The sequence below is a fragment of the Aquarana catesbeiana genome, linkage group LG04 (genome assembly GCF_042186555.1).
Source record: "Aquarana catesbeiana isolate 2022-GZ linkage group LG04, ASM4218655v1, whole genome shotgun sequence".
Lineage (NCBI taxonomy): Eukaryota > Metazoa > Chordata > Amphibia > Anura > Ranidae > Aquarana > Aquarana catesbeiana.
The window spans coordinates 267,817,880-267,830,292 of NC_133327.1; the positions used below are offsets into that span (position 1 = coordinate 267,817,880).

The following is a 12,413-nucleotide window of genomic DNA, read 5'->3' on the forward strand; positions in this document are numbered from 1 at the left end:
GCTATGTGTGTCGGAAAACAAACACTGCACATCACCCTGAACACACCATCCCCACCGAGAAACATGGTGGTGGCAGCATCATGTTGTGGGGATGCTTTTTCTCAGCAGGGACAGGGAAGCTGGTCAGAGTTGATGGGAAGATGGATGGAGACAGGGAAATCTTAGAAGAAAACCTGTTAGTCTGCAAAAGACTTGAGACTGGGGAAGAGGGTCACCTTCCAGCAGGACAATGACCATAAACAAGGTTTCGATCAAATAATATTCATGTGTTTGAATGGCTCAAAGTCCAGATCTAAATCCAGTTGAGAATCTGTGGCAAGATTTGAAAATTGCTGTTCACAAACGCTCTCCATCCAATCTGACAGAGCTTGACCTATTTTGCAAAGAAGAACAGGCAAACATTTCACTCTAGATGTGCAAAGCTGGTAGAGACATACAGCTGCAAGTCTTTTTGGGTAATTGCAGCAGTTTTACAAAGTACTGACTCAGGATCTGAATACAAATGCATGTCACACTTTTCATACATTTGTAAAAAAAAATTGGAAAACCATTCATTTTCCTTCCACTTCACAATTGTGCCACTTTGTGTTAATCGATCACATAAAATCCCAATAAAATATATTTATGCTTTTGGTTGTAACATGACAAAATGTGGAAAATTTTAAGGGGTATGAATGTTTTTTTCAAAGCACTGTAGCTCTATAGATATATAGAGATATGTATATAGTGGATTAAAATGGTTCCTTTTCTCAGCAGCTGTTTTGAGATGGTGAAAATATATAACGTTTATAAACCCCGATATATACAGACTGTCCATTTAATTTCTTTAGATCCTTTGTGGGGGATACCATGTGTTTGAGAGTTTTTCACTGTCTAGATGAATAGAGGGGCCCAAAAAAGGTATAAACAATGCATTTGATTTCCTGACTACCCATTACATTTCTTGAGGCCCTCAAGTGACTAACAGGAGAATCATCCAGAAACTACTTTATTTTGCAAAGCAAACCCTGCAATGTATTTAGAGGCATGGCAAGTCTTTTGAAGATCTTATTTTTTCGCCACAAGTTTCTGGAGAATGAAGACTTTTTTTTTTACACACAAATGTCATATAAGATATTTCTCACACACACATAGGTAGACTTCGGAGGAATAGTAGCATACATTTTGGGGTGTAATTCTAACTATGGGGACAGCGCATATGTGAGACTCTCTTGCAGTCTAGCTGCATAATGGGGTCCAAAATCCAAGGAGCACCTTCAAGCTTTTAAAGGGGCATACATTGGGAATCAAATTTCCTGACTACATATCACAGAGCGCCAGGGCAATAAACACCCACAAAATTACCACATTTTGAAGATCAAAAATCCCAAGGTATTTAAAAGGCATGATGAGTCTTTTAAAGATTTCATTTTATGGCCACAGGCTTTTGAAAAGTGCTGAAAGAAAATATTTTTTTTTAGCACAAAGTTGTCAATTCAATAAGATTAACACACAGCATGGGAATACTTAGAATTACACCCCATAACACATTTTGGTCTGTTGACACTGGCCCTGGTGGTGATCATGCACATTGACTGGCAGAACTAGTTCTGGTTACACTGACTAGTGTGGCTAATGATCAAGGACACAGACTGGCTACACTGGTCCAGTGACAATGTGACTGAGTTGGCAAGCAGTCGAAGAAACTGTGGCTGGTTCAGCTGCACTGCAAAAAATGTTGCTGCCAATCCCTGAAGAAAACTATTTGTTTCCTCTCACAGCCAATTTCTAGCGATAGAGGGTGTGCATGAGCACCAGGAAGGGTGGATGTGGGTTAAAACTGCCTCCCACCCTCAGAAAGCAGCCATCTGACTGCTTGTATACAGTTTGTATTTTTTTTTTTTTAAATATACAAACCTACAAATTGCCCCAGAGTGCCAACTGTTAAAAAATACAGTATTTGAGGAGATTTAAAATATGCAAAACATTGATGGGCATAAATCCCATATGGCAATGCTTCAAATCACACGTCAGACATTGTGGCTATCATGTGATGTAATGGCACTGGAATCCTTGTGTATTTAAAGCAGACATCTGGGGTGCAGAATACTAGGCAATGACATCACTGCTGAACCAACTACACAAGGCACTGAAAGCAGAGGAATCGTGAAGATTGAAAAAAAAAAAAATACAAACAACTTTGCTGACTTTGCTTTTTAACTTGAACTGCTAGACTGGCAAGTTATTCAGCTAACCCGGCAGTTGGCATACATTTCAAGCTCTCACACGAAATGTTCCTAAAATTGGACACAAAAAAAAAAAAAAAAAGTTATGCTACCTTTCCTTTGTCATTAACTTACCAATAAGAGCTTGCTGCTTTGATCTTGATGCAACTATATTTGATTTGATATGGGATTTGTACTGCGCCGAATGCACTCCGTTAGGAGCGCGTCTAGGTGCACAAAGACCCTAAAATCAAGTGCGATTTCCAAAAGAATGGTAAAAAAAAAAAGGAGCTTAGGGTGCCCAATATGAATGAGGTAGAGTAAAAACAGAGAAGAACCGGGGGGGAGGGAGTAACCCTCCAGATGGGGGAGGAAAAAGCATACAAAAGACATGTTTTTGTACACTTTCTATTCTTCATCAGATTATCCGTAGGCCTGGGTAAAGAGAAAGGTTTTTAAACCCTTCCTGAAACTCAGGAGGGAGGGTAAGGACCTTAGAGACGCTGGAAGGGAGTTCCACAGCTCATTGCCTTTTGTAACCGGGTGCCTGTTACCAGTAAATTTTTGTCTGCCGATTCTCGGTTCTGTGAGAAATAAGTTGGCGGATCGGAGTGGTCTTGATGGTACATGGTGAGGGGCCCATTCAGACAAATAAATTGGGCCCAGTTTCCGGGTGTACCCTATACATATAGCATATTGCCTTGAATAGTACTCTCTTGGCGATAGGAAGCCAGTGCAGTTTTTCCAGCATGGGAGAGATGTGGTCTGTGTGGTCTGTTCTGGCACATCCGGAGCCCAGGCGAGCAGCTTGATTCTGAATTGCTTGCAATTTTTTTTTGCCACTTCAATGGAAGTCCAGGTAAAAAAAAGATGTTAGAGTAATCCAACAGGGAATGCACAAGGCCCTGTACAAGAGTTAGCCGGTTTTCGTGCAAAAACAGATCTTTCATTTTCCGGAGTCTCTGTATATATTAGTTGGAGTTTTTGATACAGAGTTTTGCGTGAGGTATAAATGACAGGCAGGAATCAAAGATAATACCTAACTTTCTGACCTGTTTTGCCGGCGTTGGGATGGGGCAGAATCAAGTGGGCCAGGCCAAGAGAAAATTGGTTGATTGAGGACCCACCAACTTCACCTCGGTCTTTGCTTCATTAAGGCCTACCTTGTTATCGGCCATCCATTTTTGTATGTGAAGGAGGCCATTTCTCAGTTGTAAGTGCATATTTGGCCCATCGTCAGCCAGGATCTGCATGTCATCTGCGTAGATCTGCCATGCTAATTTGTGTGTAGCAATAATGTCAGCGAGTGGGTGCATATAGCAGTTGAATAGCAGGGGCCACAATGCCGAGCCCTGTGGGTCTCCATAGAGAAGTGGTTCCATTGGCGAGCTGTAAGCGTTCATCCGCACTTGATGGGTCCTATCCGTGAGAAAGGAGTTGATCCAACGGAGGACAGTGCCACTACATCCAAAAAGGTATTTAATGCTGTCTCCCAGGATTTGATGGTCAATAGTGTCAAAGGCTGCAGAGAGGTCGAGCAGCACCAAGGCAGCCGACCCCCCCCCCCCCCCCTCGCATCCTTTACCCTTAACAGGCGTTCGCGTATATCGAGTGCGAACAGTTCAGTGCCACGTCCCAGCCTAAATCCCGACTGGGAGTCACGGAACAGGTCGTTACCCTCGAAGAAGCTTTGCATTTGTTAAAAGACGACCTGCTCCAGGATCTTCGCTCTTCTTCAACAAGGGGGAGACAATGGCATGCTTCAGTCATGTTGGAACGGCCCCTATTTTTAAAGTTAGATTCACTATCCTTGTAATTTCTGGGGCCAATGTATCTGCATTTTTCTTTATAAAGCATGCGGGACAGATGTCATTCGGAGAGCTTGACGGTTTAAGCTTGGACATAATATTGGATATCTCTGACACTGAAGTGGATGCAAATGCGCTAAAAGCTGGAGGAGTTCTTATTAGTGCCGGAGGGTCAAAGTCATCAGGCAAGATTTTGTCCTGGTTACGGATTTTTAAGGAAGATTATAGCGCAGAGCATAATTCCATAGATGGGACAATCTTAGAATAAAAATTTTTCGGTTCAAGTATGTCCCTAACCAATGTGAATAATTCCCGAGGCTTGCATTATTTGATCGTTATAATAGGATCTTTTATGGCATTTTACAGCCTTTGTGTAGCCTCGACAATAGACCCGATACGCCATTTTGTCCCGGGGGAGTTTTGATTTAAGCCACTTTCTTTCCAATATTCGTCTATTATTCTTAAGTTGAGACTAGGGGTGTACCAAGGGCTTGACTTAGAAAGTCTTGGGCGCTTATTTACTGTTGTCAATGGGGCCAGGATGTCCAGACTTGCCTTGATTCTTAACTCAAAATTCATCTAGGGATCTTTTCAGCCTTTTAATCTCGGTTTCTAAAGCCGGAATTCCGATTTCTCTCTCTTCATTTACTAGGAGTGGCTATCCCTGATGGTAATCATAGCATGTTTTAAAGTCTTCGACTGTCATATTTTTTAGTTTCCGAAATGGAGCAGATTTTGTCAATTTCCTTTGGGGATTTTTATTGGTGCAAATTCTAAGAGGTTAAAGGTGATCAGACTATGGTCTGACCATCCCACCTCATGTGCTATAACATTGAAAGCTTCCGTGCCATGAGTAAAAAGGTCATCTAGCATATGGCCCTTTATGTGTGTGATCATGGTGGATGCCAGGGTAAAGTGGAGGCCATCTAGGTCACCTGGGAGTCACAGCTTGTGTCATACTCCAGCCACATATTCATGTATACCTGGAGGACGACACAATCCAATTGTAGACACAGGAACATCATTAGTTATGATAAGTCAGCATGGAAAATCCCTGCTGGACTAGGTGGACGATAGACAGTGGCTAATACAAATGAAGAAGTGTCACTTACTTTACACCTTATCACCAGGTGTTCAAATGAACTAGGTGTTTTTAGCTCAGTGCAATCCAGTCATCATGAATCACACAACCCCCCCCTCCCCTCTTGTATTTTCTATTTTTAACTAAAATTTTAAAATTTAGGGGAAGTAATTCTTCTAAAACTGACTTATAATTCACAATAAACCAAGTCTCTGATTCCTAAAATGTGAATTTTCCCCAAAGTCTCAAAAGGTAGATGATTTTGCCGATGTACTTTTCGGCTGTTTGTCCCTTTTTTTATGTCCCCGGGGGCACCAGATTTTATTTACTATGCAGTTAAGTTGAATGTCTCTTAGTATTGCAGTATGTTGATTATTGAGTGAAATAAGCAATGACCTCGAGTAGATTAAACGGCGTGCGGTACTTATTTCCCCGGCAGAAAGTTTTCGTGTACTGTATCCAGGGGTTTGTGGCCCGTCTGCCCCAACCAGCCCGGCTCCGACGTGCTTGCCTCTGGCACGCCTGCGGCTCGCTAAGCGCGGGGGCGCCATGATGTTTATAGCAAGTCCCGGTGGTGAGGGGGCGTGGCCAAGTCGCACATGTCACACTAGTTGCCAGGCAGCAGGATGGACTGGCTACGCTATGCAAAGCAGCAAGGTAAAATCTGTTAACACAGTCTTTAGAGGATAGTTCAACAGTGCAGCAGCAAGCAGGTGGAAGCTGTTAACACAGTCTTAAGAAGAGAGTTCAGCAGTGCAGGGATGAGGTGAGACACATAGGGGGCCACCCTGGGCTCATTCCAAAATCTCAGGTCTGTAGTTTATTCTCAGCACGGGGGCGCCATGATGTTTATATCAAGTCCAAGTGGTGAGGGGGCATGGCCAAGTCGCACGTCGTGTCGTGCTGGTTGCCAGGCAGCGGGACGCTGGATGGACTGGCTACGCAAAGCAGCAAGGTAAAATCTGTTAACAGTCTTTAGAGGAGAGTTCAACAGTGCAGGGATGAGAAGGTGAGACACATAGGGGGCCACCCTGGGGCTCATTCCAAAATCTGAGGTCTGTAGTTTATATCCCCTCCCCCCTTCTGTTTGTTTGCCCTTTCTATGAAAAGTAGCCCCTACAAGGTATTGATACATTTTTCATTGTTCTATTTCTTGTTGATATACATAACCAGACCTGGTCACAGTTTGATCCCATTTGGTGAGGTAGGTCGTTTTACTGTTCTAGTTTACAGATTGCTTATATTCTCTTGCATCTTTGATGTTTTTTCTATCCAGATGCTTATTGCATTCTTACATATTGTATGTCTTTTGGTTTATAAACAAAGAAAAATAAGGTACTTAAAGTGGATGTAAACCCAAAGTCATCCTTTCTAAACTACTGCCATAGGAGTTATCTATAAGGATATACATGCCTCCTGCATGTATCCTTACCTGTCAAATATCTCCCCTCTGTCTATTAGACCCGAAAAACTGCATATTCTGTGGGTGGGTCTATTGTCTGGAGCTCGATGGGTGGAGTCGTGATGTCAGTAGACTCCCCGCCCACCTCTACACTCCTTGTCAATATGCATGTTCTCCTGTGTATTTCTAACACTGAACTTCTGCTATGATCTCTAACATCCAGTGAAAAGACAGGAAAGTAACCACACGACTTCAGCATGCCAAATCATGCCGAGGTGTGGAACAGCCAATCCTTGCAGAGCTGCTGAAGAAAGGAGTGGGAGGGAATTAAAAAATAATGCATGTCTTAGGCTAGTGCAGGAGACGTAAATCACCTGTCACTCACAGCAAGGGGGAGGATTTGACAAAGTTTTTCTCACTGAACAATAAAATAGAATTGCTCAGAGATGGATTAACTCTGTGTGGCAAGACTGGGCTCAAATGATAGGAAATCTTATACTCTACAGTATGATATAAAAAAAAAAAAAAATTGGGGTTTACATCCACTTTAAAGAAGAAAAACACATCACAAAAACACCCCTACTGCTACAATTCTTCAGGCCGAATATTTGAAATCACTAGGCACTATACTAACCCTACACCGCACCTTATAGAAGACTGAATCTCCCCCCCCCCCCCCAAATGCCACAATTCTCAAGAGCTTCATATAATCTCTCCCTCCTGGAATAGATTAACACTATCAAAATGACTATTCTCCTTGAGACCTGATTTCTGTTTAACTCTCACATCTAGGAACCCTCTGAGGAGCTCTAAACTTCATCTGGAACTACTACACAAAAACACATAGAACAGCTAGCTCCATGCTACTATTTTCAAAACTAAAGGACGTCTAGGAGCTCATGATTTAAAGTACATCTCCAAAGCATAAGAAACCCTTGCAGGGCCCCACGGAAAGGTTAAATGAGGAATAAAGTGTAAGCCCTCATTCACACGAGGCGGACTCCGCTTCCACGGAGCCCGCCGGCTCAATGGGAGATCTCTCCGTTGATCTCCGCTGAGCCGGCGGATGACAGGTCCCTCTCTCCTCACTGAGCGGGGAGGGGCTTGTCAGGCGCCGCTGCTGCCTATGGAGGGATCGGATGAAAACGGACAGCATGTCCGTTTATCAGATCTTACCCGATCCGATAGCGATGGATCCGGACGTAGGGCCATCCGTCTGCTTTTTGCGGATCGGACGGGGTCGGATGTCAGCGGACATGTCTCCGCTGACATCCGTCGCTCCATAGGCTAACATGGAGCGCCCGTACAGGTCCGCCGTCAAAACTGACAGGCAGACCTGAACGGTCCGATCGTGTGAAAGGGGCCTAACACTTACCTTATTTCTTATCCTAGCAGACTCCTGTATCTGTGTGACTGGTCCCCCAAGGTCTCCTCTTTCTAAAGGTAAAGAATGTGGTAGCCAGCATACCTCCTCACGTACAATTAAGGATTACCAGCCTTGCATTCTACATCAGCGGTTCTCAACCTCAGTCCTCAAGTACCCCCCAACCGGCCATGTTTTCAGGTTTTCTTTTACTTTGCATTGCTGCTTCAAATCCATATCAATGACATGGTATTGATAAGAGCTATTTTATCTAAGGGGAAGTTCCCAAAACATGTCCGTTGGGGGTACTTGAGGACTGCGGTCGAGAACCACTGTTCTACATGACACTAAGGGAACACCCACAGCCCGGAGTGTCAAAGAAACGAGGAGAGAACCACAATGAGGAATATGATAAGTAATACAGCCTTCTCCTCTACTCCTAGGAGTTAATGAGCTTTTAACCCTTACAGTGTGCCCCCTCCACCCCTGTATTTTAATCCCAGAGTAGGGCTTTAATAAAATACTATGCTACACATGTCAGAAATATTCCATCTTTGTATATCTATTGCGGGCATGTTGGGTGTCTTGGCCTAGGCCAACAAGGCAGCACTCTGCAGGGGGTCAAAAAAAGCCGCCTCCCAACACGATGCAAGCCCCCTCCTTGACCCATCCTCCCAAGTCCTGGCTCCCGCACGGAATAACTGACACTGGGAGCAGTCCGGAATGCAGGGGCGGACAGCCACAGTATCGCTGGCTCGGGTTCCACCTCCACCTTACTCCTGGCCACTGGTTGCTAGAGCCACCTGGCGTCCAGCAACCGGTGATGTCACGGCCACAACTCCCTGCCTGTCGAGCAATTAAAGCAGAAGGGGATTTAACTTACTCCTCCTTCAGCGCGGAGGGGCTCAAAGCAGCTACCCGGCCCCTTGAGCTGAGCCCTGCCCCTTTGTCATGGTCCTAGAGAGTTAGCCGTTGGTCCATGGCAGTGGGGTGCGGGGCATTGGCATTTTCAAATAGCAAGAGGGAGGCCTCAGCAGCTGGGAAGAGGCTGACAGCTTGCCATAACCAAGAGCCCAGGAGGGAGTGAGAGAAGACTACGCCTCACTGTCATCCTGACTTGAGCAAAATCCTTGGCACCTCCCAGAGTGGCAGAGCCTGCACTCCTTCGCCAACTCCTCCCCCCAGCTGTGACTGTTCTGGAACAGGAAGACAGGCTGACCAAGGACAGACGTGAGGTAGGTGCAGCACACACGCCTACCGACACAGACAGGGGCTGCCTGGGAGAGTCACGGGGGGGAGGGGGACAGTAAGGACTGCAGGCAGGGCTAGGGGTCTCACTCTCCCCCGGGGTCTCTCACACACTCCCCCCCCCCTCACACCCCCCTCTCTCTCCTCCCCTCTCTTGCATGCAGGGGGAATCAATTGGACACTGACTGACAGGTGACAGCAAGTTAGAGTTACTGAACCCATCCCCCCAACCACCATCACCGATTCCACCCTCCCAATGAAGGACTACAGGTCCCAGCATGAACCTGTGAGATATAAAGGGGTACAGACCTAGATCCTAGGGGTTCATGCCAGGACATGTAGTCTTTCAATTTTGGGGGGAGACATCCTTAGAACTAAGGAGCTCATGCTGGAACTTGTAGTTCTTCACTTTTGAGGGATGACCCCCCCCCAGCATGAGCCCCTCCGAGCTGATGATGCAACACGCGCACCACCCCCCAACTAATGAAGGACTACAGGTTCCAGCATGAAGCTGTGAAATCTAGGGATGTGACCCCCAAAAATGAAGGACTGCAGGTCCTAGCATGAACCCCCTCAGAGCTGAGGATATGAACCCCCCCCAAAACTAGTGAAGGACTACAGGTCTGAGCATGAACCCGTGAGAGCTCAGGGGTTCATACTGGAACTTTTAGTCCTTCAATTTTGGAAGGAGTCACATCCGTTAAACAGGAAGGGGTGGGGAAAATTTACATAGGGGGGGCACCCGATTTTAGTCTTGCCTAGGGCAGCACAAAACCAAAATACAACACTGTATACAATGATGCATCCTTGTTATCGGATATGCACCCCCACTTTACAATGTCTAATTGGAATCACTGAAGGAAGAAATCCTCTCTCCCAGTCTCTCACATGTAGCCAATATCCTGTAGAACAGTGGTCTTCAAGGACCACTAACAGGCCAGGTTTTATGTATTGCCTTGGGGAGATGCAGGCTAGAATACTGCAATCACTGAGCACCAAATGATATCACCTGTGATGTATTTCAGTTATCTTGCAAACCTGGACTGTTAGTGGGCCCTGAGGACAGGGTTGATGACCACTGCTGTAGAATACTGCTTTATCAGATAGCCTCTCTTACCACAACTTGCCTTGGGCACAAACATGTCACCAATTTGGTGTCTTGCAAGCTCAGAACCTCTAGAGGAACCTTCCCACATATTTTTTCTACTAGTATCTGCAATTTAAACATTATATGTCTACTGGACTCCCTACTCTTATATTGGAATGTTCTACAATTTGAGGCAATTTGCACTAATGGCCCCTTCAAGCCACGCATGATTAAAGGCCTATACAAACTGCACCATATAAAAATGTGGAAAATTCTTCAGCACTCAATACCAATACCTTTGTGGGAGAGGATCTGAGAGATTGCACACAAGTATTTGATATGTACAACTCAAAGAAACGACATACACAAAATCACGTACTGGTACAAAACTCCAAAAGCCCTACATTCTAACAACTCATCTTTTCTAAAGGAATGCTGATGGTGCAGGCAACTGAAGCACACACTTTATCACATCTTCTGGCAAAGCCCCTGGATACAAGGTTATACAAAAAAAAAAAAAAAAAAAAAAAAAAGGGTTGCCAACTTCCTATAAATCTTGGTTATAGCATTACATTTAAACCCCATCTTATCTCCTCCTCAATCCCCCCCCCCCCGCCACACACACATCCAAAAACGAAGAAAACATTAGCACATATCTTCATAGCAGCTAAACGGCACAAGGTTACAATCCCATCTAAAATGAACATGATCTACATTATCATGGCTAGAAAGCTGGACATCTCTAATAGGGTGGATAAATTCTTACAAATATGGGCCCAGTTAGCCTATGGTTTTAGTATTGCCAAACAGGTGTGAATTCACTGTAGAACCCAACACAAACTCTACCAGAGTACTAGGTTTGAATGTTCTATTTTGCATTTATGTTTTACTGAACTGCTGCCTACTTCAGAGAATGTTTTAACATCTTTACTCACTTTCACTTTAGGAAAATCCACTTGCTCTTTCATAGAGCATTTCTATTCCACAAGGACCTTTTAGCCCTTACTGACAGGAATCAGACTGTTACAAATTAAATATTTTGTACATTACGATTCATAAAAATTGCCGCTTTACAGTATCTCTTAAAGTGTTAAACCCAGTACCCTGTATTCATTATATCAGGTCTCCCACAGTACACAGAACATGGAAATACAATTGTTTTAGTAAATATAAACTGCTAAATACCTTTTCTCATCAGCAGTTAAGAGCAGTCTTGTGACTATCAGTGTTCAGCAGAGCACTGGTTAAAGCTTGTAGGAGTTTTCATTCTCCCATAATTGTTCTATGAGGCTGTAGGATCCCTGACCCTCTGTCTGGATAGTGCTGATCACATGCACTCTACCAAGAAAAAAAAACTCTAGCAATACAGACCAAACTGAGCATGTGCAGCTTGCCCAAAGGCTCTGTTCCATCAGGAGATGGTTTGGGGACTGTGGAAGGGGAGTATCAGAGAAGACAGGATCAAACAGCCTTTTTACACAATGCAGATTAACCCTTTAGGTTCTACAATGAGTATAACAAGCATGCTTTACTGCATTTAGTCCAGGTTCACACTGACAGTGGGATTGAAATTGTGCGAGTTCAGCTGAACTCACACAATTTCATACCCGCATGTCAGTCCGACTTTGGGGGGCGATTTCAGAGACATCTGTGTGGGTTGCTGCACAGATGTCTATACAAAACGCACCCTGAAGTCATCAAAAGTAGTACAGAAAATACTTTTGGGAATCGGTGTGGCGTCGCAAATTCGGCTTCGCACCGATTCGGATGGTGCCATTGCCAGCAATAGCTGCCGATTTGACATGTCAAATCGCTGCAATGTGAACCTAGGCTTACAGACTGATTTTACTGTTGTCGGTTTAGTATTAGTGTGGGTTAATGTATGCCCATTGGAACGATGCACTTTCTTTTCTGTATCTGTTAGAAAAAAAAAATATATATATGTGTGTGTGTGTGTGTGTGTGTGTGTGTGTGTGTGTGTGTGTATATATATATATATATATATATATATATATATATATATATAAATAACACACATACACAAAGTATGCACACACAATTATTTACTGTCAGACAAATAAGATATATTTTATTGCAGACTTTGCCTTCTGAAAATGCTTGTTCAAAGTAGTTTGGATTTTATGCTGAATAAAGAGCTGCATTTTCCTACTTCACTCATTCCAGTCACATTGTGAACATTACTGAACTGAAAAACAGCCA

The 12,413-nt window shown here is 44.1% G+C and overlaps 1 protein-coding gene across 22 annotated transcripts in view; it reads right to left on the reverse strand.

Annotated features, from left to right (window-relative positions):
* Positions 1–12,413, reverse strand: part of DIS3L2 (DIS3 like 3'-5' exoribonuclease 2) — a 1,051,599-nt gene that overhangs the window by 409,532 nt on the left and 629,654 nt on the right. The gene's annotated exons all lie outside the window — the stretch shown is intronic.